The sequence below is a fragment of the Ornithodoros turicata genome, chromosome 5 (genome assembly GCF_037126465.1).
Source record: "Ornithodoros turicata isolate Travis chromosome 5, ASM3712646v1, whole genome shotgun sequence".
Taxonomy (NCBI): domain Eukaryota; kingdom Metazoa; phylum Arthropoda; class Arachnida; order Ixodida; family Argasidae; genus Ornithodoros; species Ornithodoros turicata.
Genome location: NC_088205.1, coordinates 51,012,852 through 51,037,190, shown reverse-complemented (window position 1 = coordinate 51,037,190; position 24,339 = coordinate 51,012,852). Strand labels below are relative to the sequence as shown.

The following is a 24,339-nucleotide window of genomic DNA, read 5'->3' as shown; positions in this document are numbered from 1 at the left end:
CACGAGGGACGACCTCAAGCTTGAACGCTACAATACATTATCCCCCATCCGCAAGAGAGCTCACACAAGAGGAAACGCAACGATTGATTTCCCTTTGTAGCTACCAGGCCACGGGTATCATTTGGCAGGAATCCGATACCCATTCAAAAAGAAGGAGCCACAATCAAAAGTTCATGGGCCTTTGCACCGTCGGAGTGACGCGCAGACATCATATGCCGACGGACTTTCCTGCCGGTGCGAGGGGCGGAAGGGGGAGCAGGAAAGAAAAAGGAGCGCTAAAATTGCGAAATAACAATTTCAGTCCCCATTGGAGCCCACCACCGCTGGAAGAAGGCATCTTGAAAACCGGACCCGTCCACATCTTCGGCGTCGTTACCTATTGAGCAAGCCCGGCATTCTGCTGGCCGCAAGTCACGAATACACCTCGCAATGGGCGGAGCATTTGGGAGCTCCGCTAAGGGGTGTCGTCGGAAACGATCTCATTCACTTTATTTTCGGTGTTTTCTGTAGAACTGACACTCTTCAAGTTTGTTAAGCATTTTTAGCCACAGAAGAAATAAGACAACGTATACCACTTGGTTTAGTACAGCGTATTACACACAAGCAACTCGTGTTGTCGTTCTCAAGTACATGATCACTCCCTGCTGGAGCACGCACGATATCACGTTGTGCGATTCTGATTTACGAGTTTTCGCGTTGGTGTTGTTTCTTCATTTGAAGTTTCGCCCGGCAAAAACCTGGCCAAGTTTCATTGACAAGTTAACCTTTGCTGCAGTGTTGTGCGTGGTCTTGGCATCATGAGCTGCTTCTTTTGTGTTTGAAAACGACAGCTGCTCCTTTGAGAACTGTTTCATCTGATCGGTCAAGGTACAGCAAAGTTTGTGCGGGAATTTGAAACAACCTCGACGGGGTCACTGTGGATTATGCTGATAGTTACAGCCAAATGACACTGTAAGTAACTATTAATGACTATTACACTATGGCATTACCTATCCAAAGAGTACTCGCAATAAGACGGCATCTATTTGTTTGGTGGCACGCCACAGCTGAACGCGATATGACTACGACGGACTGCTGACTAAGACCCAGCGCTGAAAACGACCAGTTTTCAAACGTACATACGTCAACAGCCGTAAGACATCGAGCTTTTCAGCTCAACTGAAGGGGCTTCGCTGTGGACCGCGAGGCAAAAAGCGCGAAGTAGTTGGGTCGACTGCCGTGTACTGCTTCATCTTTACGTTTTCATCCTACACTACGGCGGGTGAAAACTCTTTCTGCTGGTGTCATTAATTCTTGGTGGAATGTTGAAAGCGTTATTCTCCGGACCACCCGTCGATTTTGTAGACTGCGTTGTAATGAGGATGGTTGCTGCAACTGAACTGAATTCTAAGCAAGTAATTGAAGGGGTTGTGGTCGTGTAGGCATCGTGACAAGCAGTTGTTTTACGGGCATCCTGAAAAACAAGTATGCGGGAGTCTTTCGCTGATAGGGTGGCCTTTATCTGGCTCAGGCTGCTTTTTGAATACTGTTTGCTGTGACTGAAGCAATAACACGGCGCTGGTAAATTGGCGCTATGTATTTCGTGCATTATTCGACTTTTGTGGAGTGTTATTAGTTCGTACGACACACACAGAATAAAGGCGAAGGACACCTGAAGAACCCACACCGAAGTGCTGGCAAGTTCAGGCCTCTCACGATGCTAATAATGAAGTTGCATACTTCGTTGACACCTGTAATTACTGGCAACATTACAGTTCTATGTAAGACGTATTTAATATGGGATTGCCCGTATCATCCGTCAGCAGTGGCGTATCTAGAGCTACCTGCGCCCATGGCAACATGGTTAACATGATGTCCTTGGGGATGCGTTTTCGTGTGGTCCGCACTAGGTTTCACACTACAACCTCCCTAATGGCGGGTGCTTTAGATCATTTATGAATGTGCCAGGTTGAGTGCCCGACCTGGCACATTCACACCCGACCACATAATGGCGCCCCTGTTCACCTGGCGCCCATGGCACCTGTCCACACCTGCCACACCATAGATACGCCACTGTCCGTCAGCTATTTCTCTCGCAATACAAACACAAGGGTGTTATACTTTTGCGTATACGAGTTCGGTATGCATTGATTTTTTGTATGAAATGAGAAGGTAAAAAGAAGAAGAAGAAGAAAAGAAAAGAAACGGTAGTAAACGAAAAGACAGGCTTGCAGTACCTAGTAATGTGCCAATTTCACAGAGCCGGATAGGTTCCAAAGTGTTGCTACGAATATGCCTTCCTGGTGAGCCCGATAGTTGAAAACGAAAGCGTTCCACTTTTTAGAGCGGCTTTTTAGCGAAATGTCTGTCAAGTATCCCGAAGGGCTCCGTAGGGAATCTGTGTTGAGCTGTGCCGGGAACAACAGCAGATACGTGATGACGATGACATGAGGTGTTCCACCACAGGAATTACGGTACCCTTCCCACCACAGGAGCCGGACACTCTGATATGGAGACACCGACATGCTGGGAGGGGGGGGGGGGGGGTAATGGCAGGATCGGCTCACCGTTGTTGGCCACACAGAAGTGACACGGTGCTGATTCTCCTCTGTAACCTCGTTGTCGACCATTCACCGTTGAGGCAATGTATGCATAGAAAGCTGCTGTTCCGAAAGTCGGGGATGCCGTCGGATCAAATGTTTTCAGGCCTTGTGTAAGTTGTTACTGTTATATCCCGCCGCTGGAAGTTCACGGGTTGCTCCGTGCAAAGGAAATAACAGTAACAACGGTGTGCAGCAGCGTGCCTTGTGCACACCCACCATGGTCCATTCCACCAAAAGGGGCTAGAAACTTGTTGAGTGCCTGTCACACCCCTTACGTTACTTTTGCTCTTTGTTTGTTTGTGTTTGCTTTTGGGAATAGCAAGCCTACATAGTAAGCAAAAGTAGACTTTCTCCAAGGGGACCCTTAGATCCCGTCAGCGTCTCTACAGTCCTGAGCAACGATGAACTTACTGATCTAAATAGTCTATTCCTTGTATGTCGGCAGTATAGTTAAATCATTCGATAAGCTATTGAATGTCTTGATTGGGCTATTGAATTGAAGCTATTGATTGGGCTTGCATCCGCAAAGACTTGAAACACTTGCACACATTCTTCGCTCTCAGCACTTGCGCTGGGGTAGCGAGGGGCTTGAACATTCCTAGGCTCTCCCAGCTCTGAGTACCGCAGTTTCCCGTTCCTATCGATGTCTTCAGGTAATAACTCCCCCCTGCCAGCTTTCAGCGTCCAGAGCTCCATCATCATGTGATTATAATCGTTATGGTACCTTCTGGAGCTTTCTTGTCAGTTCCTGGAGAGCCGCTTTCTTGCCACTTCTTTGTTGCTTGCGGGGTTGACCACAGCGTTAAGGCCATAGATTGAGAAGTTACCCGTCAAAAAGAACTCGTTACAAGTTAAGTTACCGCGTGCTAAATGTAACTAAGTTAATAACGCAGCATGAAATCTAACTCGCAGTTACTGAGTTACTTAACAAAAAGAACGAGTTACTTCCAAGTTACTCCGGACACAAAATAGCGTTACGCAGGTGCAGCGCCTGAGCAGTTGAGTTAGACCTTGAGTTGCCTGCGGAGGAGTGCAACACGCTTAGATCGTTTTCCTTTATGCCCAACGATAGACCTCTCCCTGTTTGTAAATAAATGACATTATTGTGTTCGACAGCGCCAAGATTTGGTAGAATTGAACTACGCTCGAAGCTAGAGGTGAACGAGGTCGCGCCCGAAAGCCACAGGCTTGAGGGGATTACGACATGACCCCTTGAATGGACGAGACCCTCGGTCCTACTTTTCTTTCAATGGGAGACAGCGAACAAGTGCCCGTTCGTGGAACTCAGCCGTCCTTCCGCTTCGTTTCGGTTTCAGTCTGTCTACCAATATGTCATGATGACGTTTCTCTGGTAGAGGTTTATTCGAACGCTTTGCATCTTGCCCCCTGTGGGCGCACAATGGTTCAGCTTTATTTCAATGGCAGCAGTTCTTATTTCCTGAATAAAATACAGACACTCATTGAATATCACGTTTTATGGCAAAATATGCCATGAAGGAACCGGAGAGAATGCAAGAAAATGTGTGGACGTGAATGAAAAGCGAGTTAAAAGTAACTTGGAACTTAACTTAAGTTACCTTGGCAAAGTTACCAAAAAAAGGAACGAGTTCCTCTGAAAGTTACCACGGCGCAAAAGTACCGAGTTACGTTACAAGTTACCAAAAAAAGGAACTTAGTTACAGTAACGAGTTACCCCGAATTCTGGTTAAGGCTACCTGCTAAGGTCTCTCTTACAAGTCTTTTCGAAGAATTCCACCTTTGGGTGCTCTTCGGTGTACGGTTAGACTTTCTACGGTGATTGACGCCTTTAGACTCCAGAGTCCAGAACTTTACAGGATTACAGACAGCAGACTTTAAAGCAATAGCTTGCGAGCACTGAGTCTCTTGCGCGGATACCACAATTGGATCCCGCTGAACACTGCCTCAATGTCTCGTCTAATTTTCTTGTCAGAGCTGTTGTAACGATACAATGGTGTTCACAGCAGACCAGTAATGACCGCACCTCCTTTCTTGACCCGACATGTTGCTCATCTACTTTCCAGTTGTGTCAACTTTTCACTCGCCAATCTAGCTGGGCTTCGAACTGAACGGTCACAAATCGTCGCAATCTCAAGTTGCTTCGACGTCTTGCAAATTGCCATCATTGCGAAATCTCTCTTTTTTTGCCTTTTGATATCGTTATCTGCCCTGATTTGTTGAAAACGGGAGGCGTACGCCTTTTCTGTGACACTTATGCTGTTCATAATTGTCACAAAAAAGGCGTACGCCCCCGTTTTCAACAAATCAGGGCAGATAACGATATCATTCGAGATGATGGTTGGCTAGGAGCGTGCTATGTGGTGAAGTTCATTTCGAAGAGTGTATGCTCGGTGCATACGTTGCTCTACAGTGCTTTGCGGATATAAGCGTCCTGGATTGGCGCACGCTGCGCAGGCTCTGTCATCGCGCGATAAGCTAGTAGTTATCGAAAGACGCCGTGCCAGTTAGCGTTGGTACAGTCTCTTTTGGGTGTCATGTCATTTCTCCGCCTGTCGGACGCCACCGGTTGTAACCTGCAATCTGTGTGTAGAAGGACGGCGTCATGACCAATACTGCTGATATCGCATCGAGGTAGCTATCACGAACCTAGGAAACTGTAACGCCACTATTCTGGACCGACGTCTGTGTGTCTCGGAATCATTGGGCAGGCATGTAGTATACAGGGTGTTTCACGAAAATCTCAAGGCTGAATGATTCGTGAACAGGTGGCGCCATCGAAGAAATTTCTTTTTGGTAGAGATCCTTGGGACATCGGCCATGAACTGAGTGCTGTGCGGCTCATTTGCATACTCTCACTAATTAAATAATTATGCTAACTTTTAACTTTTACTTCGCACGCTTACGGAACCTCTGTTTTACGCATCGGGACCTTCAGCGAAAAATATTCTAAGAAAAAAAAAAACGCATCGACACTTAGTGGTTTTTCCGAGTAATTAATTGGTTTCGGTTTACATATTTCTTGCGCGGAGCAGTGCTCCAATGCGCTCTTTGGATCAGCTATCCGGCTGTCAATTTCGTGTTCATCCGCCTGGTTCACGCACCGCCTGGGGCGATCGACGGATGATTAGGAACAGCCGCAAGAGACACTTTGGTATTCGTTCTCAAAGCGACTGATAAACAGCGCTAGCGGTTCTGTCGGTCCGTAGGCGAGATAGCGTGCTCTTATCATGGATAATGATGAATGCGCCACGAGCGCTGTGAATGTGGAGTAGTGGGGTACACTCTTAAAAATTAACTACACCACATAGCACGCTCCTAGCCAACCATCATCCCGAATGACAACGTTCTCGCTCGATTTGTTGAAAACTGGAGGCGGGGCCTTCCTCCCCCACCCCTTACGTACGGCATAATAGGTACAGAAAAGCGTACGCCTCCCATTTTCCTCAAATCAAGGGAGGGAACGTTGTCATTTGGGATGATGGTTGGCTAGGAGCGTGCTATGTGGTGTAGCTAATTTTTAAGAGTGTACCCCACTAGTTCACAGCGCTCGCGGTGCATTCGTCATCATCCATGATAAGAGCACGCTATCTCATCTACGGATCGGCAGAACCGCCAGTGCTGTTTACCAGTCGCTTTGAGAACGAATACCAAAGCGTCTCTTGAGGCTGTTCTTAATCTTCCGTCGCCCCCGTGCGTAAGCCAGGAGGATGAACACGAAATTGACAGCCGGATAGCTGATCCAGAGAGCGCATTGGTGCACTGCTCCGCGCGAGAAATATGTAAACCGAAACCAATCCATTACTCGGAAAAATCACTAAGTGTCAATGCGTTTTTTTAAAAATACTTTTCGCTGAAGGTCCCGATGCGTAAAACAGATTTTCCGTAAGCGTGCGACGTAAAGCTAAAAGTAGCATGTTTATTTAATTAATGAGCGTATGCAAATGAGCCGCTCTGGCCGATGTCCCAAGGATCTCTACCAAAAAAGAAATTTCTTCGATGGCGCCACTTGTTCACGAATTATTCAGCCAGGGGATTTTTGTTAAACACCCTGTATAGGAAGCTATGTTCAGGCATCGAAGGGCTTTGGTATCAGCGGAAGAACCCACCGGGTGCAAATCGACACGACTGAACAAGAAATTGCTCGCCTCCGAAACGTCGTTTCAATAAGTCTATGCCATCCTTATAACATATCGAAGTTGGAGGCAGACCCCGTATCACTGCTGTAGCACCATCCTTTAGATATCCCTTCAGGTAACTGAACTTATCCACTTCCGTTAGGTAGTCGTTTTATGCCATAATGTACTATATGCCATTAATGTACTACGTGCTCGAACTGCTGCTAAGGCTGCTGCCATGTACTTTCCTCAGTAAGCTCGATGCGTTCAAAATTGCACATAATAAATAGTTCGAAGCGCAAAACAGTACAGGGACACAGGACGGAAAGATAAACATATACCGGGTGTTTCAGTTAATTCCCGGGGCTAAATAATTCGTGAACGGGTACACCAATCGAAGAACTTTCTTTTTTACAAGTATCTGTCCGACACCACCTACAAGCTGCGCACCGTGTGGATGAGTGGGAGGCGCTTATTATTTAAAGAAAAATTCAAATGAGTTTCGTGAAAAAACATAACTTCTAAAGTAGGGCGCCGTCGGAATTAGAATGGGTACTACCACTTTTGGGACCTTCAGTGGACACCTTTTAGAGAAAAATCTACAACCGAAGCGGGTCATTTGTTGCAGTAATTAATTGGTTTCAGTTTACATATTTTTGTCGCGGCTGGTCGCGGTGAAGCGCAAAAGAACGCTCTTCCACTCCCATCCACCAATGAATAACGTCCTTTTGTGCTTCGCCACGACCAGCCGCGACAAAAATATGTAAACCGAAACCAATTAATTACTGCAACAAATGACCGGCTTCGGTGGCAGATTTTTCTCTAAAATGTGTCCACTGAAGGTCCCAAAAGGGTTAGTACCCATTTTAATGCCGACGGCGCAATGCTTTAGAAGTTACGTTTTTTCACGAAACTCATTTGAATTTTTATTTAAATAATGGGTCCCTCCCACTCATTCACACGGTCGCAGCTTGTAGGTGGTGTCGGACAGATACTTGTACAAAAGAAAGTTCTTCAATTGGTCTACCCGTTCGCGAATTATTTAGCCCGGGGATTTAACTGAAACACCCCGTATATGCCAGTGTGTGTCTGTCCTTCCGCCCTGTGTCCCTGTATGTGCGTCCTGTTTGATGAGTATAAAACGCCGATACCGTTGAAGTGCTGCTCACTGATGTCTCCCGTGCAGCTTGATAGGGTGGACGGTTCCAGTACTACCCGTCGGTGCTTCGCTGAACACGATACCAGCTTGTACTGGAATGCTTGCTCAAATTCGGATTTCTCGTCATGCTCGGAGGCTGTTTTTGAATTTCGTCATCTACAACGTTCTGCTGCACTTTCAGGGCCGTGAGGCTGTCCTCGAACACACGTGCATCTTCTAATCCAGGTGCACGTCTCAGAGCCTCTTCGTGTCCGTTGACGAGTCCAGTTATTTGAGCTCGCAGGACGCTGGTATACGTTTCTTCCCCAGGCGTTCCCTTCGCTATATGTTGTTCTATGTTGAGGAGTTCACGTTGCGCTCCGTAGCTTTACCAACGCACCAACTCTTCGTTGTGGGAAAACACTTCAATCGACAATGGACTATACCGACCCCTTGCAATGAAGAACAAAGTTTAATCCAAATCAAAACCGTTACCACGTGCTCACTGTAAATAAAAAATCCTTATTGTATATCCGACTTTCTATTATTTTGCCCTTCACCTCGTCGTCGTTGTGATGTGGACCGGTGAGCCAACCTATGCAACAGCGGACGGGATCACGGTGCCTTCGCTAGACCTAGACAACAGAGCCGTCAGGACTAGTCGGACAAAGGCTAGTATGAAATAAAGAGCAAAAATGTTGTACATAGATCTTTACTGTTGAAATGAGCGATAGCTCGATCCTGGAGGCACCCGAACGTAGAACCCAAAGCGAGAAGCAGGTGCAGCACTGAAACCCAGAGGCAGCACCAGAGAACCCAGACCAGCGGCAGGAGTACGAAATAGAGCCTATAGTGACAGGACCACCTGGCATCGAGGACTATAGTCTGGCTCGTAGGGAACGGCAACATCGATCCTGGACACTGGTTCACAACTCTTCACTGGCGGCTCCTTCCTGACACTTGGTCTTTTGCAACGCATTACCGACAGCTGATCCCGGTTCCCAGTGCACTGTTCCGGAATTCACCTGAAACTGCGTAGAAGGCAGGAAAGGCTCCTTGTACGCAGCCCCTGACCTCGCTCACATTCCTGTTCCTGCTGCGTAAGACGCCCCCCCCCCCCCCATCCGCCCCCGCCCTAACCTGGTTGACTGCACCCCATTTTCCAAACAGTAAAGCGTTTTCTGTCCAGTGCTGTCTCTGTATCATACTACCTCCAAGCCACTAAAAATCCGAGATCATGTCGTCTTTCTCTAATGCAGGCATTGTGAGCACACCTCTTTGTAGCTTTGCTCACACTCCCTCAACGATTACAAGATTGCCGTCCGCGACAGGAGGAGCGACGACAGAGTTGTCAGGTCTCGGCAGTAGCATGACAGAGATTCAGAAGGGGATAGCCCTCGGTAGATGGCCATGCGTGAGCGACGACGAGTTAAGAGAATGGGTGGGCGTACAGAGAGGGGGACCAAAAGCCGCAACCAAGCGCCAGGAGCAGCAAACAGAAGCTGGAACTAAGCGTCAGCAGCAGATGATGACACCGGGCACCCATGGACGCTGGAGCCGGTCTGCCAGGGCCCGTGTGCTTCTTCTGTACGCGCACTATTTCGCGCCGTGCACCATTTCCTCCGTGCGTCTCTTTCTTTTCACCCTGACTTTTCTGGCTCTTTCGTTTCACGACTACCATAACAGTCCTCCCGCTTTCCAACATGTTTAGCACATTCACGGCACTACGCAATCGGTCCAGCAAGCGCATACAATCGATACTGTTCGTGGAGATACGCGAGACGGCCGCTGACATTGTGTACTCGTTTATGAAAGATAAACAAACAACTTTATTTTGAGATGATGAATGGGGAGTCTCATCGCCAGGGGCGATACGCTACCCTACACTCTTAAAAATGAACTTCACCGCATAGCACGCTCCTAGCCAACCATCATCTCGAATGATATCGTTATCTGCCATGATTTGTTGAGAACGGGAGGCGTACGCCTTTTTTGTGACACTTATGCATAATTGTCACAAAAAAGGCGTACGCCTCCCGTTTTCAACAAATCAGGGCAGATAACGATATCATTCGAGATGATGGTTGGCTAGGAGCGTGCTATGGGTTGAAGTTCATTTCTAAGAGTGTACTGCCGGTGTTGATGGGGGCAATGAAATAATGAGCCCTTTACAATAAGGATCGAAGTCCGATGGTGTCGGAAAAGGTCAAAAGAGCTTTGAGGGCAGAGGTTTGGTGGGCTGGATTTGGCCAGGGACCCAGCAATTTTGACAGAGAGAGTGCTCAGTGAGTGCGGTGAGGACGATTCGAGCCGTGTCTTTATTACAGATACGTTCTTGAGTGTAATAAATTTGCCTTTAACATATTATATTTTTCACACATACATTAAGTACGACACAGTGAAAGGTGTGCGTCGAAGGTGCGCAATAACGTCCCAGGATGATTCTGTTGGACGACGATCCTTCACTGTTAAAACAGAACTTCACCACATAGCACGCTCCTAGCCAACCATCATTCCGAATGATATCATTCTGTGCATTGATTTGTTGAAAATGGGAGGAGGCGCCTATCTGGGACAGATTATCTTGTTCCAGATAGGCGCCTCCCCCTGTTTTGAACAAATCATGACACAGAATATCATTCGGTATGATGGTTGGCTAGGAATGTGTTATGTGGTGAAGTTCTGTTTTAACAGTGTTGTATTCCATCAGTACCCTCGACGAATCAGTACTCTTCAAATCCGCGTAAGCGGTGGAGGGAGGCAAATGGGAGCCGGTCCCTCATGTACCGGAGAGGGGCCCCTTGATAACGCGGTCCGCCCCTGGGTGGGCCGTGTCTTTGAACGGCGCGGCCGATAACAAGGTCGTCGGGGCAGTATCGCTTGCGGTACTGTTTCCGGGAGAGAATTTTTCTTTCGCCTTTGCTCTCCCGCTAGATGACAATACATCGCAGTACCCTTTGCGGTGCTGTGGTGCTGTTTCTGGGAACATTTTTCTTAAAAACTGTTTTGATACAGTTGGCAAAGACAACATGAATAACAAAATAGGTGGTCACGTACCAAGGTACACTTTTTCGAGTGCCTGAAGAGAGTGGTTTTTGGTAACTGGTGGGGTTACCGCGGAGCTTTAGACCGGGGAATACAAGCCTTTGTGATCCAAATTATCCTGTGCCTCCAGTTCGTTTTGCTCAATCCACTTTCTCTCTCTCTCTCTCTTTCTACTACCACGGTCACTCAGTACTCTTGCTGGTCAGTAAACTGGTCAAGATGTGACTGCTGCTTTAAACGGGAATGACGAGCTTCCCGTGTCTCGTGTATTCAGTGTTGTGTAGAGGATAGCAGAACTCTCATCAAGCGGCAGCTGGAGAGTTATGGAGCTCGCACAATTTATTTACTTATTATAACAAAATAATATCACGTAGAAATTGACGACGTCACCTGTCAAGTTATGTTATTGCAACACAGACAAAGAAATACAAAGATACAATTTAGTACACGTAGTTCATGCATTCACGAATTATTTATTATACCGATTCTGTTTGCTTGCTTATCTTGAGGTCACGCGCAGTTGTAACACCGATAGCTGAAGTGGGCTTCTCTGCTGAACACTACTTCGCTGTTGGGAAGCTCGCTTTGCAGATTTCTGGCAACAACAACAACAAGAAGAAATAAGTAATGGTGATGTAGTGGGATGTTTCACCACTGAAGCGGCACCCTATCCTATTGCTTGAGGGGGAGAAGATGGTGAATGATGATGAATGTTCAGAGTTCACGCAGGAACCCCGTTGGTGCTAAGAATGTGATGAGGACTTGAAGAACTCATAGCAGCAATTTCGTGCAGCAGCAATGAGAAACGTGAGAAAGGTTGAGTAAAACACGCGCATGACATATTTAAGAAGCGATCGTCACTAAATACAGGGAGATACGAACGCAAAGAGAGAAACTGAACGTCTTTCTGATATGCAGCACCGATATCCGCTGAGATCTGTGGCGCAGTCCTGTATCCACAAGTACTGTGGAGGCGTTGTGGCTTCTAGGGTAAGGTACCAATGTCATGGATTTGAAATGGCAGATTTGATTTAAATCCACGGAAGTCCTGCTTCTGTTCGTGTCACGTTATACTTGTACGCCATGCAAGATAGTTACTTTCTGCTCTTGTTTAAAGGACTGGCTAAATAAATCCTTCGTCTCGGCAAAAATCCTTCCGAATTTATGCTATTGCAATCCACAGTGTTGTCCCAAAATATTATTTCTCTGCTCCGTGACGCGAAAGCATCGTCAAATTAACTTCTAGTTTCGAGAAGCATGACGTCACAAAGTTTAACACCTACATAATAGTAAACGTTACATAATAGGCTCCGCATCCCGTTATCAACAAATCATGAGCGAAAACGTTGTCATTGGGGATGATGGTTGGCTAGCAGCGGGCTATATGTGGTGAAGATAATGACCTATCAGATTCATCTATACAAAAGGTGTCACAGCCAACGAGTTGAAATCGCCGTTTGAGCTTGGTAGAGTACATAGCTCAATTTCGGGCACGCAAGGGTTAGAACAAATTAAAAAATCATCAGCATAGCTTAAAAAGCCAGAAACACCCAGTCCCTTGTTCTCCAGTCTGGAGGCAATTTCTTATAGATTTCTGCCAGCTCAAGGACACTGATGACGGGCGCAATTTTTGAACATATTCTCATTCTCAGTGATAACGTCCTCTTTCCAGATTTGTTGAAAAAGTGTACCCATTTGTATATCAGTTTGCACATGTGTTATATCATAATTCCTGGAAGTGTAGACTTCCAGTAATTATCATCACTTCCAGTCTTTGACAAATCAGGAAAGAGAGCCATATCATTTTGAATTATGGATGATTCTGAGCTTGTTACATTGGGATGTTCTGTTTGTGGAGTGTACTTACATGCTGGACGAAAAGGAAAAGAAAAGGAGAGAAGGGCCATTTAAAATGAGAATACTTTCGGTTCAATATTTCCAGATGGAGAAGTGATAAGAAAATGAATGCGCTGTTTCAGGAGCAGTTAATAAGTAGTTAAACTTTTCTGGAGTGTAACTTTTAATCCTGCCTTATTTTGGACCCTCCATACGCAGAGAGCTCTGACACCGAACGACAGTTATCCTACTGTCTACTGCTTCAGGTTTACGGTCGTTCGGCCAGCGTCTCTCTCGTGCAGACACGGGGTGCTTCAATGCACCCCGGGATGAATATACGGGGTGCGGGGTGCACCCATGTATCAGTTGGCTCCGTACCGCTTTAGACGGGATTGAGTCACAAGCTCGCATACAACAATTTAGATGCTCGGATATATTAGACACGCTATAATAAATAAGCTCCCTCGCTTTTCGATAACAAACTCCAGAAGCAAAAGACAAATAAAAATAAAAATAAAAACAGCCTGTAAGTGTGTCAGGTTTCTCCGATCATCAGCTACGCGGCTGTGGAAATTAGGGAAATAGTTGAAAAATAATCCCGCTGTATACCCTCGTTTATACTTAACGTCTCGGTGATTATGGCCCTCAAATACACGTATGTTTCTGAGCATTGCGCATGATGAGCATACGAAACAGTCTGAACCGAAAGACGGCGGTTGTCGAAAAGTGAGCGAGTGTCGTTGGCTGGACTCGAACCTCCATCTCTCTGACTGCCTGTCAGGTGTGCTACCAATAACAGAGAATTATGAACCGCATAAGTGTCACATAAAAGGCGCACGCCTCCCGTTTTCAACAAATCATAACGATATCATTCGAGATTATGGTTGGCTAGGAGCGTGCTATGCGGTGAAGTTCATTTTTAAGAGTGTACGCCGACATCGCGCCCTCGACAACATATACCGATGCCTCGCTCATAAAGACACGGACATACATTCACCCATTAACTCTCTTAAATTTTCTTCCATGCACGCTCACATTCAGCTGGTCGTTTTCTTACAGAAAACGTGGCACTGGCTCGAGCGTGCATGGCACACGGCCGCTTCAATCCAACATGCGTCACGTTTCATTGGTCCTTCTGTTCACTTCGTTCGTTTATAGGCTGAACCCACACATGTCACGTCGAGACTGGGAGGTACCCGGGTTGGAATCCTGGTGCCGGCTGAGCCGTTTGAGGTTTTTCCCGGGTTTTCCTCAGACGCTGTCAGACATATGTCGTCATGGTTGCCTTAGAAGTCGGCCCAGAACGCACATTAGGACGGGGTGTTAGTCGTGACGTTGCCCACCTCTGTGAGACCCACAACGGCGCAGCACTACCACCACCACCTGGTACACTAGACTACGCTGCACGAAAACGACCAGCTGAATTTGGTAGCGAATTCAGTTGGCCGTTTTCGTGCAGCGCATTGTAGTCTACGAGTGTGGGTTCAGCCTAGAAACGAACGAAGAGCAAATTACATTATGTTACTCCGCAGTTAGTCAGCATGTTATGTTGCTGTTCGACGAGTATACTGGTTACGCCGCATGACCTCTCGGGGACACTATGTGTTGCTGGTCTCCCTTTTCTGTTTTACTGGCAACAATTGCAGGTATACACAGGGTGTCGTTCAAATCACTGTAGCATTTTCTGACCCTGCGAGTGCCCAATAACTTGTTTGTCGGATCGGTTTACTTCCCCTAGGTTGCTCGAGACATGTGGGAAGCCTAGAAATGAAAGCCATATTTTTTACGGCTCTAGGAAGCTTGAACCGGACGCATGGTGAGTAACATTACGGACGAATGAGTTACGTCTCGTCCTTGATGGCTCTTCCAAAAGAACACGTGAGACGAGCCTCGATTTTATGAGTATTCAAGAGCTTGCACCATCTTCGTGCTCTATGCCTAACTGGGCACAATAAATAAAGATGTGCAGAGCCGATGCTCCTCCCCCTACTAGCGCTGAGAGGTAACAAAGGTGCTATCGCGTAATTTATTAGGCCTGAGTAATTTAGCGCCGCTGCCTCGTGCAAACATGTCTTAATTGGAGTTCTTTCGTGGAGCGGTGATTAATTTCCAGAAGCAGATATCTGTAGTACTCGTGCGCTATGAGTGTACCTGGAGAGACACGGACGAACGTGCGCCGTCTGTCCAGCTTCGACGACTGCACGTTAAAGTTGTGTGTCAATGTCCTAGTCCGTTGTGAAGGCAGGAATGTGGCGTTGAATTGCTGATGTGAAACTTCAAGCATGCAAGCCTCAGCACAATTTAAGCTCTTGAGTCTTCCGAATTATATTCGGAATCTTGCGTGTGGTGTCCAGATTCGTTTTGCGTGCTCTTTTTCAGCATTCAGCACAATTCCACCCCGAATTGTAGTGATTTTCATTTTTAGACTATGTAAAATTATGCGGGGACCTTTTAAGAGAACACAGCGGTGGAAAATTGTTTGGAACGGTCCGCTCGCTGACTAGTGTGGAGCTCGTACTTCACGATTGGAACATTTATAATTGAAAATTCTGGCTACATCAACATAAAATAGTGCGAATGTGTCATGGTGAGTGAATGTCGCCAATATGAAGCTGTATTGTGGTCCGTGCTTCAAGAATAATTTAGGAGAGAGCTGTCGACGAATCAGTGTCGAGAAAGTCCAAAAGCAAACTACGCTCTTAAAACAGAACGTCACCACATAGTACGCTCTTAGCCAACCACCACCCCGCCATCATCATTCCGCACCCTGATTGGTTAAAAACGGGAGGTGTTTGGGATACTTATGCAGTTGTGTTAATTGTCACAAAAAGGCATACGCTCCGCGCTTTCCACGCACTGTAAAAACAGACCTTCACCGCATAGCACACTGTGCGCCAACCATTGCCGCGGATGATAGGGTTATCGCTTCTGATTCGAGGAGGGAGGGAGGCGTACGCCTTTTTGTGCCAATTACCATATATCCAAATTGCCAGAAAAAGGCGCAAGCCCCTCTCCCTCTCTCCTCGAATCAGAAGCGATAACCCTATCATTCGTGGCAATGGTTGGCGCACAGCGTGCTATGCGGTGAAGCTCTGTTTTTAGAGCGCACATCAGGAACGATAACGGTATCATCCTTTGCAAGGCCTTCACCGTGCTGTGTGGTGATGTTTAGTTTGAATAGTGTATATACGGTGAAACACGAACAGGCGTACACTCTTAAAAATGAGTTTCACCGCATAGCACGCTCCTAGCCAACCATTATCTCGAATGATATCGTTATCTGCCCTGATTTGTTGAAAACGGGAGGCGTACGCCTTTTTGTGACAATTATGAACAGCATAAGTGTCACAAAAAAGGCGTACGCCTCCCATTTTCAACAAATCAGGGCAGATAACGATATCATTCGAGATGATTGTTGGCTAGGAGCGTGCTATGCGATGAAACTCATTTTTAAGAGTGTACAGCAGGGAATCGCGAGGCAATCTTGGAATCCCGTATCCATAGTGAGTGAGTGAGTAAAAAAGAAAAAAAAAACACAGGGTGGAAACACCTCTCTCGTTGATTTCCCAGGCGCTCGTGATTTGCGGTACTTGGAGGTATGCAGGAATTGTTCTTTGGCGATTCGTGATCTCGCCTGACAGCTTTGAGAAGCTTTTGACGAAATAAGCTGACGGGGCCCCCGCCACTGTAGCAGGTTCCTGCCTTGTTCGGATATCTTCGTGCCTTCACGCAGGTCACCGCCTGCGTTTGCACGAAATATGGCTGCCGGAATTACATTTCAGTCGTGATAGATATGCAACGAAATAAGTAAAGCTAGTTCTCCGGTGTCTCCGAAACGTTGTCTTTCGACATTTCGACGTTATGTACTTAGAGAGTAAACTGTTAAAGGGACTATCGCATCCGTCCCGGACCATTCTGAAACTATAGTGCCGTCTTACTACGCGTTCATCACTCATAATAGTGCCAAAAATCCGACGCGAATTGGTGGCGTTGTTCCTGTGCAGTTTAATGTAACACATGACAACATGACGCATATTGACAGTATTCCCGGATTCTCTCTCTGGAAACGTCACCGGCACAAGGCCAATCAGTGAGCGCCCTTTGGCGCGGACGAGACCAATCATGCAGCAACTGGAGGGTCCTTGGTAGCCTTGGCTACCGACCGACCGACATGCGGGCGGTCGAGCCGGAACACTAGGGGACGGCGTCTGCTCTGTGATCAGCTTGCGGAATGTTGTTTTTGGTTAGCGTCGGACGAGTCCTACTTTCGCTTACAGCCTGGACCGTAACACCGTTTTCCACGCAACGTGGTCAGGTCACAACTCACGCTGGTAGGTCATGCGTAAGTCGGCGTATTTGCCGAGGATTTGTCACTTTGTATATTGCGATGCGAACGCCTCGGAGACAATCGCCTGTGCTGCGCTCCCATTCGTGTGCCTGGCTTACGTCATCATGGTAATAGCTGCAGAGGGAGCGCGAACCTCTCAAACCCGTTTATTTAGCATGTAAGCTGTTTTCGGAAATAGAAACTTGACCAAGTTGACTGTGAAGCGGTCCACTACGCAGCACCACACTCTTAAAAGTGAACTTCACCGCATAGCACGCTCCTAGCCAACCATCATCTCGAATGATATCGTTGCCTCTCTTGATTTGTTGAAAACGGGAGGCGTACGCCTTTTTGTGACACTTATGCGGTTCATAATTGTCACAAAAAGGCGTACGCCTCCCGTTTTCAACAAATCAGGGCAGATAACGTTATCATTCGAGATGATGGTTTGCTAGGAGCGTGCTATGCGGTGAAGTTCATTTTTAAGAGTGCACCCTTCATCCTCTATCCTCCATTCATCTTTATTTTGTTTAATTTATTTATTTATTTATTTTTGCTATAGTCGTTACGACGCCTACTTCTGTTTGGCCAACAACGGCGAGCCGATCCTACCATTACCCCCCCCCCCCCCCCGCCCCCCTCATTTTTAAGAGTGTACGCTGTAGCCCAACCATTGCACAAAATGATACCGTTATATCACTCCCTCACTCTCAGAGAAAGGGATGGAGCGGTTACCCTTTCAGGAGGTCATAGTTGTCGCATATGTTGTGCCTAAAAGGTTGCAAAGTTCTACCTGTTACCTCACTCTCTGCCACGAATGATAGAGTTACCGCTTCTGATTCGGTGAGCGACGGGGGGCGTACGCCTTTTTGTAGCAATTTGGGTATATGATAGTTACTTTTGCCACCCTGTTACACCCTTTATCAGACGCTATGTTGACCTAGGTGGTAACTATAGAAGTTACCACCTTTTCACACCCTTTTTTCTTAGAGTGTGATTTGTGGAAAGCGTGGGGCGAACGCCTATTTGCGACAATTAACGTAACTGCATAAGTGTCACAAAAAGGCGTAAGTCTCTCGTTTTCAACAAATCATGGGAGAGAACAGTGTCATTCGGGATTATGACTGGTTAGCAAGGTGTAATGCAGTGAAGTTCTCTTTCAAGCACTACCTTCTAGCGACCGAGTCACTTGCACTGCACCCATTCCCAGCTCCGCATTTGGAAGCTCGCGGTGGCGCTGCTCATCGACCCGTTTAATGCTTCCTCAATTGCTATAATACCTTCAGCTTAACTTAGGAATTTGGTACATCATCATTCTAAGCATTTTCATGGGAGCCATGGATGAGAGCTGTTACTGTCGTCTGCTACGGTTGTATGTCCGCTTCTGCACGTTCAAAGTAAGTCGGGCAAGTTGGTCGGATGTTGGAATCCAGTACGTAAAATGAGGATGGACAGCTTGCGTGTGCTGTCCAGCTTCGTTTTGCGTGTTCTTTTTCAACATGGGTGCACGTTCAAAATTCAAATTTCCAATATCCAATCATAATGGAGATCTCACGAGCCGATGTGTAGCGCCCCTAGCGGATCGTGTGAACGGGCTTCTGCACAGGAGGTGCCGAAATATCTTGCGTCTCACAACGGGATTTAGAGTCGCAACCCTTCTGAAATACTAGGAACTAGATGGAACTTCTATGGACTTCTATGGAACTAGAAACGTGACCAGCATCTACTAGGTAGTTTTAGCGATTCCTTTGTGCCCGAACCAAACGATCGATCCTGCCGATTCGAAAAGCTTATGGGAAGCGAACTACAGAGCCTTTTAGCAAATCGGAAGAATCGTTCATCCCCAAGTGTATTCCACATGTCTTTGAGCAGCAACTGGATCGTGGTGGCTTGTTCACATGTTTCCTTCTTGTAAATACGACATATCGCTGTGTACTTTCAGAATTTTTTCCTTGCGGAAGGCTGTAGTTGAGACTAACTACGTCGGTCACCGTGTCGTCAATGTGCTGTCAAGCAGACGCCGGCACAGTTGGGAGACACGATCTCACGTTGATGCAACAGGAGGATGTACGAGGCAGTTTCGCTTTGAAAAGGGTTAATCACCCGTGTGCGAACCTCTCGATAGGTAGACCAAACATGGGACGCGGGGGGGGGGGGGGGAGGGATATGCTTATTCACAAAGAAAGGGAGGAAAGGTTATTCAGGCGTAGGCCGACTTGCTGTTCCTCTTAAAAAAAATAAAAAAAGGGACACACACAGACAAAAACGGGGGGGGGGGCAGGCCTTAGAGGCTGGTCGAGAGACAGGAGGCATGAAGAAAGCGGCAAGCGGATAGTCGTAACAGACCCTGAGGACGACGGAATAAGCACTTTGCATAGCTTTTATGTGCCTTGCATATACACACAAACTTTCTCACACGGAGCACGTTCTTGCGCCACAACTGGTCGCCGATGCGTGTGAAATGCTCTACTGAATACGTCGTTACATCGAACAACTTACCGCGGAAGATACACATCGTCGGTAGCAGTAAACATCTGACGGTCTCACTGCAACTCCGCTATCCAAACAGCCGCCGTCTTGCTTCGCGACGTCAATCGATCGTGTTCGCCAAATACAACGAAACGCGACTCAGCGCAAGTGGGTCGTTCGTACGAAACCGCGCTCCCCACGACTCGCTCATTCATTCGTACGCACGATTCGTAATACGCATACACGACACTCGAATCGGTCGTTTCGTTCAAGCGAAAACGACTCGCTAAGACTCCCTACTGTCGACGGCGTGAACTTAACGCAGCATTCGAAAGAAAATCAATAGTTAGCAAATTACAATTGCTGAATGATCCAGTTGGTACATGACCGGAAGTAACTTGGTTCGAATAAAACAGAGACAGAGAAGAAGGGACGACACCAGCTCAATACCGAAGAGCAGCGCAAGAATCTATAGAGATGCGTGAGCGGAAACATTTTTACGAGATTGACAAGCAGGAAGCCACATTTCCTGTTGGATTCCTGGGCGGGGTCAGGTCAACTCATACGAATAGGAGAGAACCGCAGAAAAACAATTTTGACTTGACCCTGCTTTTTCATGGCCACGACTTGATCGAGCTGCGCACATATATATTGTGCGTTCTTTGAGCACGTCTGTTTGTACGATGGGTAGAGCTGATGATAACGGATAGATCATGTTATCAGGGCGCTGATAGATCTTTCGCAAAGTGTGGATCACGTGACAGTGCTCCGTAGGGAATAAAAAACTATGCTCATATAGTTTGGGGATGATTTCCGACGTAATTCGTCCCGTCCTGTCCCTTGGCAAATAGTTCTTCCTTCTGTAGCACTCGAAACAAAAGTTGTCCTGCATCTTCTTTCGTCATTTGACCGTCAAAACCTGAAACCGAAAACGAAACGTACATGACCAAATAATTCGGGACAAAGCGAGACAACATCTCAATATTCTTAGGCGTCGAAGGCTTTGTGTTGTTTTGCCTATTTTGTTCCAGCCTAACATGCAGGTTGGTTGATGTCAATTAATTGCTTACTTTCTTTGAATGCTTCTGCAGCTATAGCGAAATAATATGATTTGTGATGGTGATGATGATTTGATAAAAAAAATGGGGATGTGAGTCACGACGAAGCTGAACTGTCTACCCCAGGACGCTTACAGGCAGAAAATACAAACAGATGAACGAGTTAAAATGATGAAGTACGACATGTAGTTCGAAAGTTTCAAACAAGCGAGTGTAAAATGTCGGAATTACTGGGGGCACACACAGCACACATTCAGCAAGTCTAATTCAGCAGCAAGCGGTTGTACATAGAAAATCTTCAATTGCCTCAAAACCTCAATCTGCCTTGTCGGACAATTGAAGACCTAACAGTTTCGCGATCACTGTCCGAACTGCAGTGGGTGTGGCGTTGTAGAGGACGTATACACTAAAAACAGAACTTCACCGCATAGCACGCTGTGTGCCAACGATTGCCACGAATGATAGGTTTATCGCTTTTGATTCGAGGAGAGAGGGGAGGCGCACGCCTTTTTATGGCAATTACCATATATCCAAATTACCACAAAAAGGCGTACGCCCCTATCTCTCCTCGAATGAAAAGCGATAACCCTATCATTCGTGGAAATGGTTGGCGCGCAGCGTGCTATGCGGTGAAGCTATGTTTTTCGAGTGTAGAACAAATCCTTCTCGGGTGTCGGAAATACGTTGGTATACTCGAAGGGTTTTAGAGGCGAGCCTGTGTCGTGTGGACTCCCGAGTCTTCGACATCGCGAATATTATTTGTTTCGATCTTCATTCCGTAAACTATATCTCTGGTAATAACTTGCAGTAGATTCACGCGATATGTCGCTGCGAGCCACTTGCATATTTTCGTTGCTGGATAGAAGTCTGGTTAGGTTCCATGTGTTCCAGCAATAGTGGAAGTTTCTTGTTCCCAAACATTAGAGAGTCTTAGGGAGTCTCATGTAAGAGATGAGGTTTTGATCTGCGGAAAGCGCTGGGCATAGGCCTTTTGTGATAATGAACATAAGTGCAGAATTGTCACACAAAAAAGCACAAAGATCTGCATGTTGGACCAGGGATTCCGTCGCCTTGCCTACATTTCTTTGGACGAATATGTGCGGACTAATGTTTGAATGTAGCGCACATCAGATTCCAAAGCATTCAGTACCATTGAACGCGGGCGCTGTGGAAATGATTGTACTGCTGTTTGCTTCATGTATTAAAAAGAAAGAGAAAACTGTTATGCATGTCCGAGGAGGAATGCGTAAGCACCGCCTTGTTGTAATCACCATAGGACTTGCGCAAGTGAGTAAGAGTACAAAGAGAGGACGGTTTCCTGTCTTGTTTCACCGGCAAACCGTGAAAAAGTAAAGAAATCACGCCCTCCAAGAGTTATCACTAATCAACACGACACTCTTGAAAGAGAACTTCACTCCCTAGCACGCAGCTATAGCCACCCATCATCCTGAATGACACACTTTAAAAACAGAACTTCACCGCATAGCACGCTGTACACCAGCCGTTGCCTTACAAAAAAAAGTTATCTACTGTCTATACACTTTCTATGACAGATGTTTGAAGTTGTCGATAGAACGTGTATACATGCCTTTCTGCACCGCTTCCGGTTTGTTGCCAAAACGACATCCGGTTTCGCAGCAAACACGCTCTGCGCCAACCACTATGCCGATTGATACAGTTATCGCTTCTGATTTGACGAGAGAAAGGGCCGTATACGCCTTTTTATGGCAATTCAAATTGCCACAAAGAGGTGTACGCATATCATTTTCAACAAATCAGGAAAGTGAAAGATATCATTCTGCATAGTGGCTGGTTCCGAGCGTCTTTAGACACGGAAGGACCGGAAGTCTTCGTGGCACCGGAAGTTGTGACGGGAGCTTGTTTATGTTTACCCGAGAATGTCATGTATAGAGACCCCAACCACTTTCTAACCAATTTTGAATAGACATTCTATCGAAAATTGGCCGGTCATTTTCTATAGAAAATCTATCCACCTAGCACACAGACGTTCTATACAGAATGCATACATTTGCTCAGGAGTGTTTTCAAAGTTACAAAATGTACTTAACAATGAGTATTCGCCTGATCGAAATATCCATCAGAGCCATTAGACTACACACTCTTAAAAGAGTGGTGGTGGGAGTAAACCCACCACCACTAACCAAACCACACGCTAAAGGCCAACCATTGCGCAGAATGATACCGTTATCATTCCTGATTTGTGCATAGTGCCTGCGTACGCCTTTTTGGGACAGTTAGCATCATAAGTGTCCAAAAAAGGCGTGCGCCTCTCGTTTTTAACCAATCGGGGGAGGGGGGGGCAGAACGCTGTCATCCGGGATGGTGGCTGGCTAAGAGCGTGCTATGTGGTGAAATTCTGTTTTTAGAGTGCATGTTTTCAGCAGAAATCAGCGTTGTTCCTCCTGCCATTTTCGATTTCTCTTTCAACCTGTGCCACCACACATTTCATTCTTTCCTGCTGCTTTTCTTTTTGTTGGTTTCCCGGACCTGCAATAACAAATAGGTAATGTGTTTTAAAAAGCAAAAAGGGTCCTGGACCTCTAAGTCCAAAACGCTCACGTAGAAAGGCAGTGACGCTTTCTTGGCACGAATGATCGCTATCGCTTCGAAGCGATAACCCTATCGTTCGTGCCAGTGGTTGGTGAACAGCGTGCTATGCGGTGAAGTTCTGTTTTTAGAGTGTGTAATTCGGGATGACGGATGGCTAGCGGCGTGCTATGAAGTGAAGTTCTCTTTTAAGAGTGTGGTGTTGATAAGTGCTAACGAAAGACCGGATTTTTAGGCACTTAAAGGTCAGCTATGCCGATATCCCAAATAGTCGAAACGGTTGTGATATTCTGAAAACCCACATCCAGCTCTCCCCAATATGCACCTTCATTCTCCCAATTCGGTACAGTACCATGTCAAAAAAATAGATAAGTCATTCCGAAACACACATGGGCGCAGCCATTTTTATGACTTGATGCACCCGAACGGGCATTGTGACGTGTACGCGCCTTCGTACTTGTCAGTGGATTCCAGCTACGGGTTTTCGTGGCTTCATCTGTGCTTGAAGATGGCGGAGAGCCGGGTTCCACTGGTTCCGCGATAAGTAAACAGTGCACCAGCTGCGAACTCATTCGTGAATCAACCTCTGTGCGATGTTGTGACTGGAATTCGTCGTTTGTGTTTCGTGAGCACGTACAATTTGTATCAAGTCGCGTCTGCGTTAGCCTCTTTACAGCACTTGCCCATTGTAGCGACTGACGTTTCGACAGCCGTTTTAGCAAGAAATGCCGACAGCGTTTTCTTCTTGCAGGAAAAAATCGTGCTATCTATTTGAGAAACCGCATGCTGCTATGGGACAAGTTTTACGTACGATTTATCAATGTGCAACACCGTCGACGATGGTGTGGAACGACGAGCGACGTAAAACGAAATACAAATCACTTTTTGAACTTTTTTGGGGATTCTGTGCATTTTCCAGAAGCTTTCTTTAAATCACACACTCCCATGTCACGCTGCGTTGTGTGGCACGCTATAAACTACTGCATTTCATGTCTAACATCTGGATATTGTTTGTAATGAGCACCGTAGCACAAAAACATGCACACGAAAGCTCCAGAAGCCATGTGGTTGCTCACTATGCTGACGCAAAAGAAGTACCAGAGCACATATTGCCACTTAGAAATGGTGTTTTTAGAAATGTGGGATCTGAAGAGTTAGGGCATAGCATAGATCCTAGAAATAAAATTAGTGGGTGCACCTTATCCTTCTGTAGAGTGCTGTT

General features: G+C 46.5%; 1 protein-coding gene across 1 annotated transcript in view; it reads left to right on the top strand.

Annotated features, from left to right (window-relative positions):
- Positions 1-676: 676 nt before the first annotated feature.
- The window catches only part of LOC135394459 (protein dachsous-like), a 208,683-nt gene continuing 185,020 nt past the window's right edge, over positions 677-24,339 (top strand). The window contains exon 1 of the mRNA XM_064625196.1: positions 677-951. The gene's annotated coding sequence lies outside the window, so the exon portion shown is untranslated. The remainder of the gene's footprint in view (positions 952-24,339) is intronic.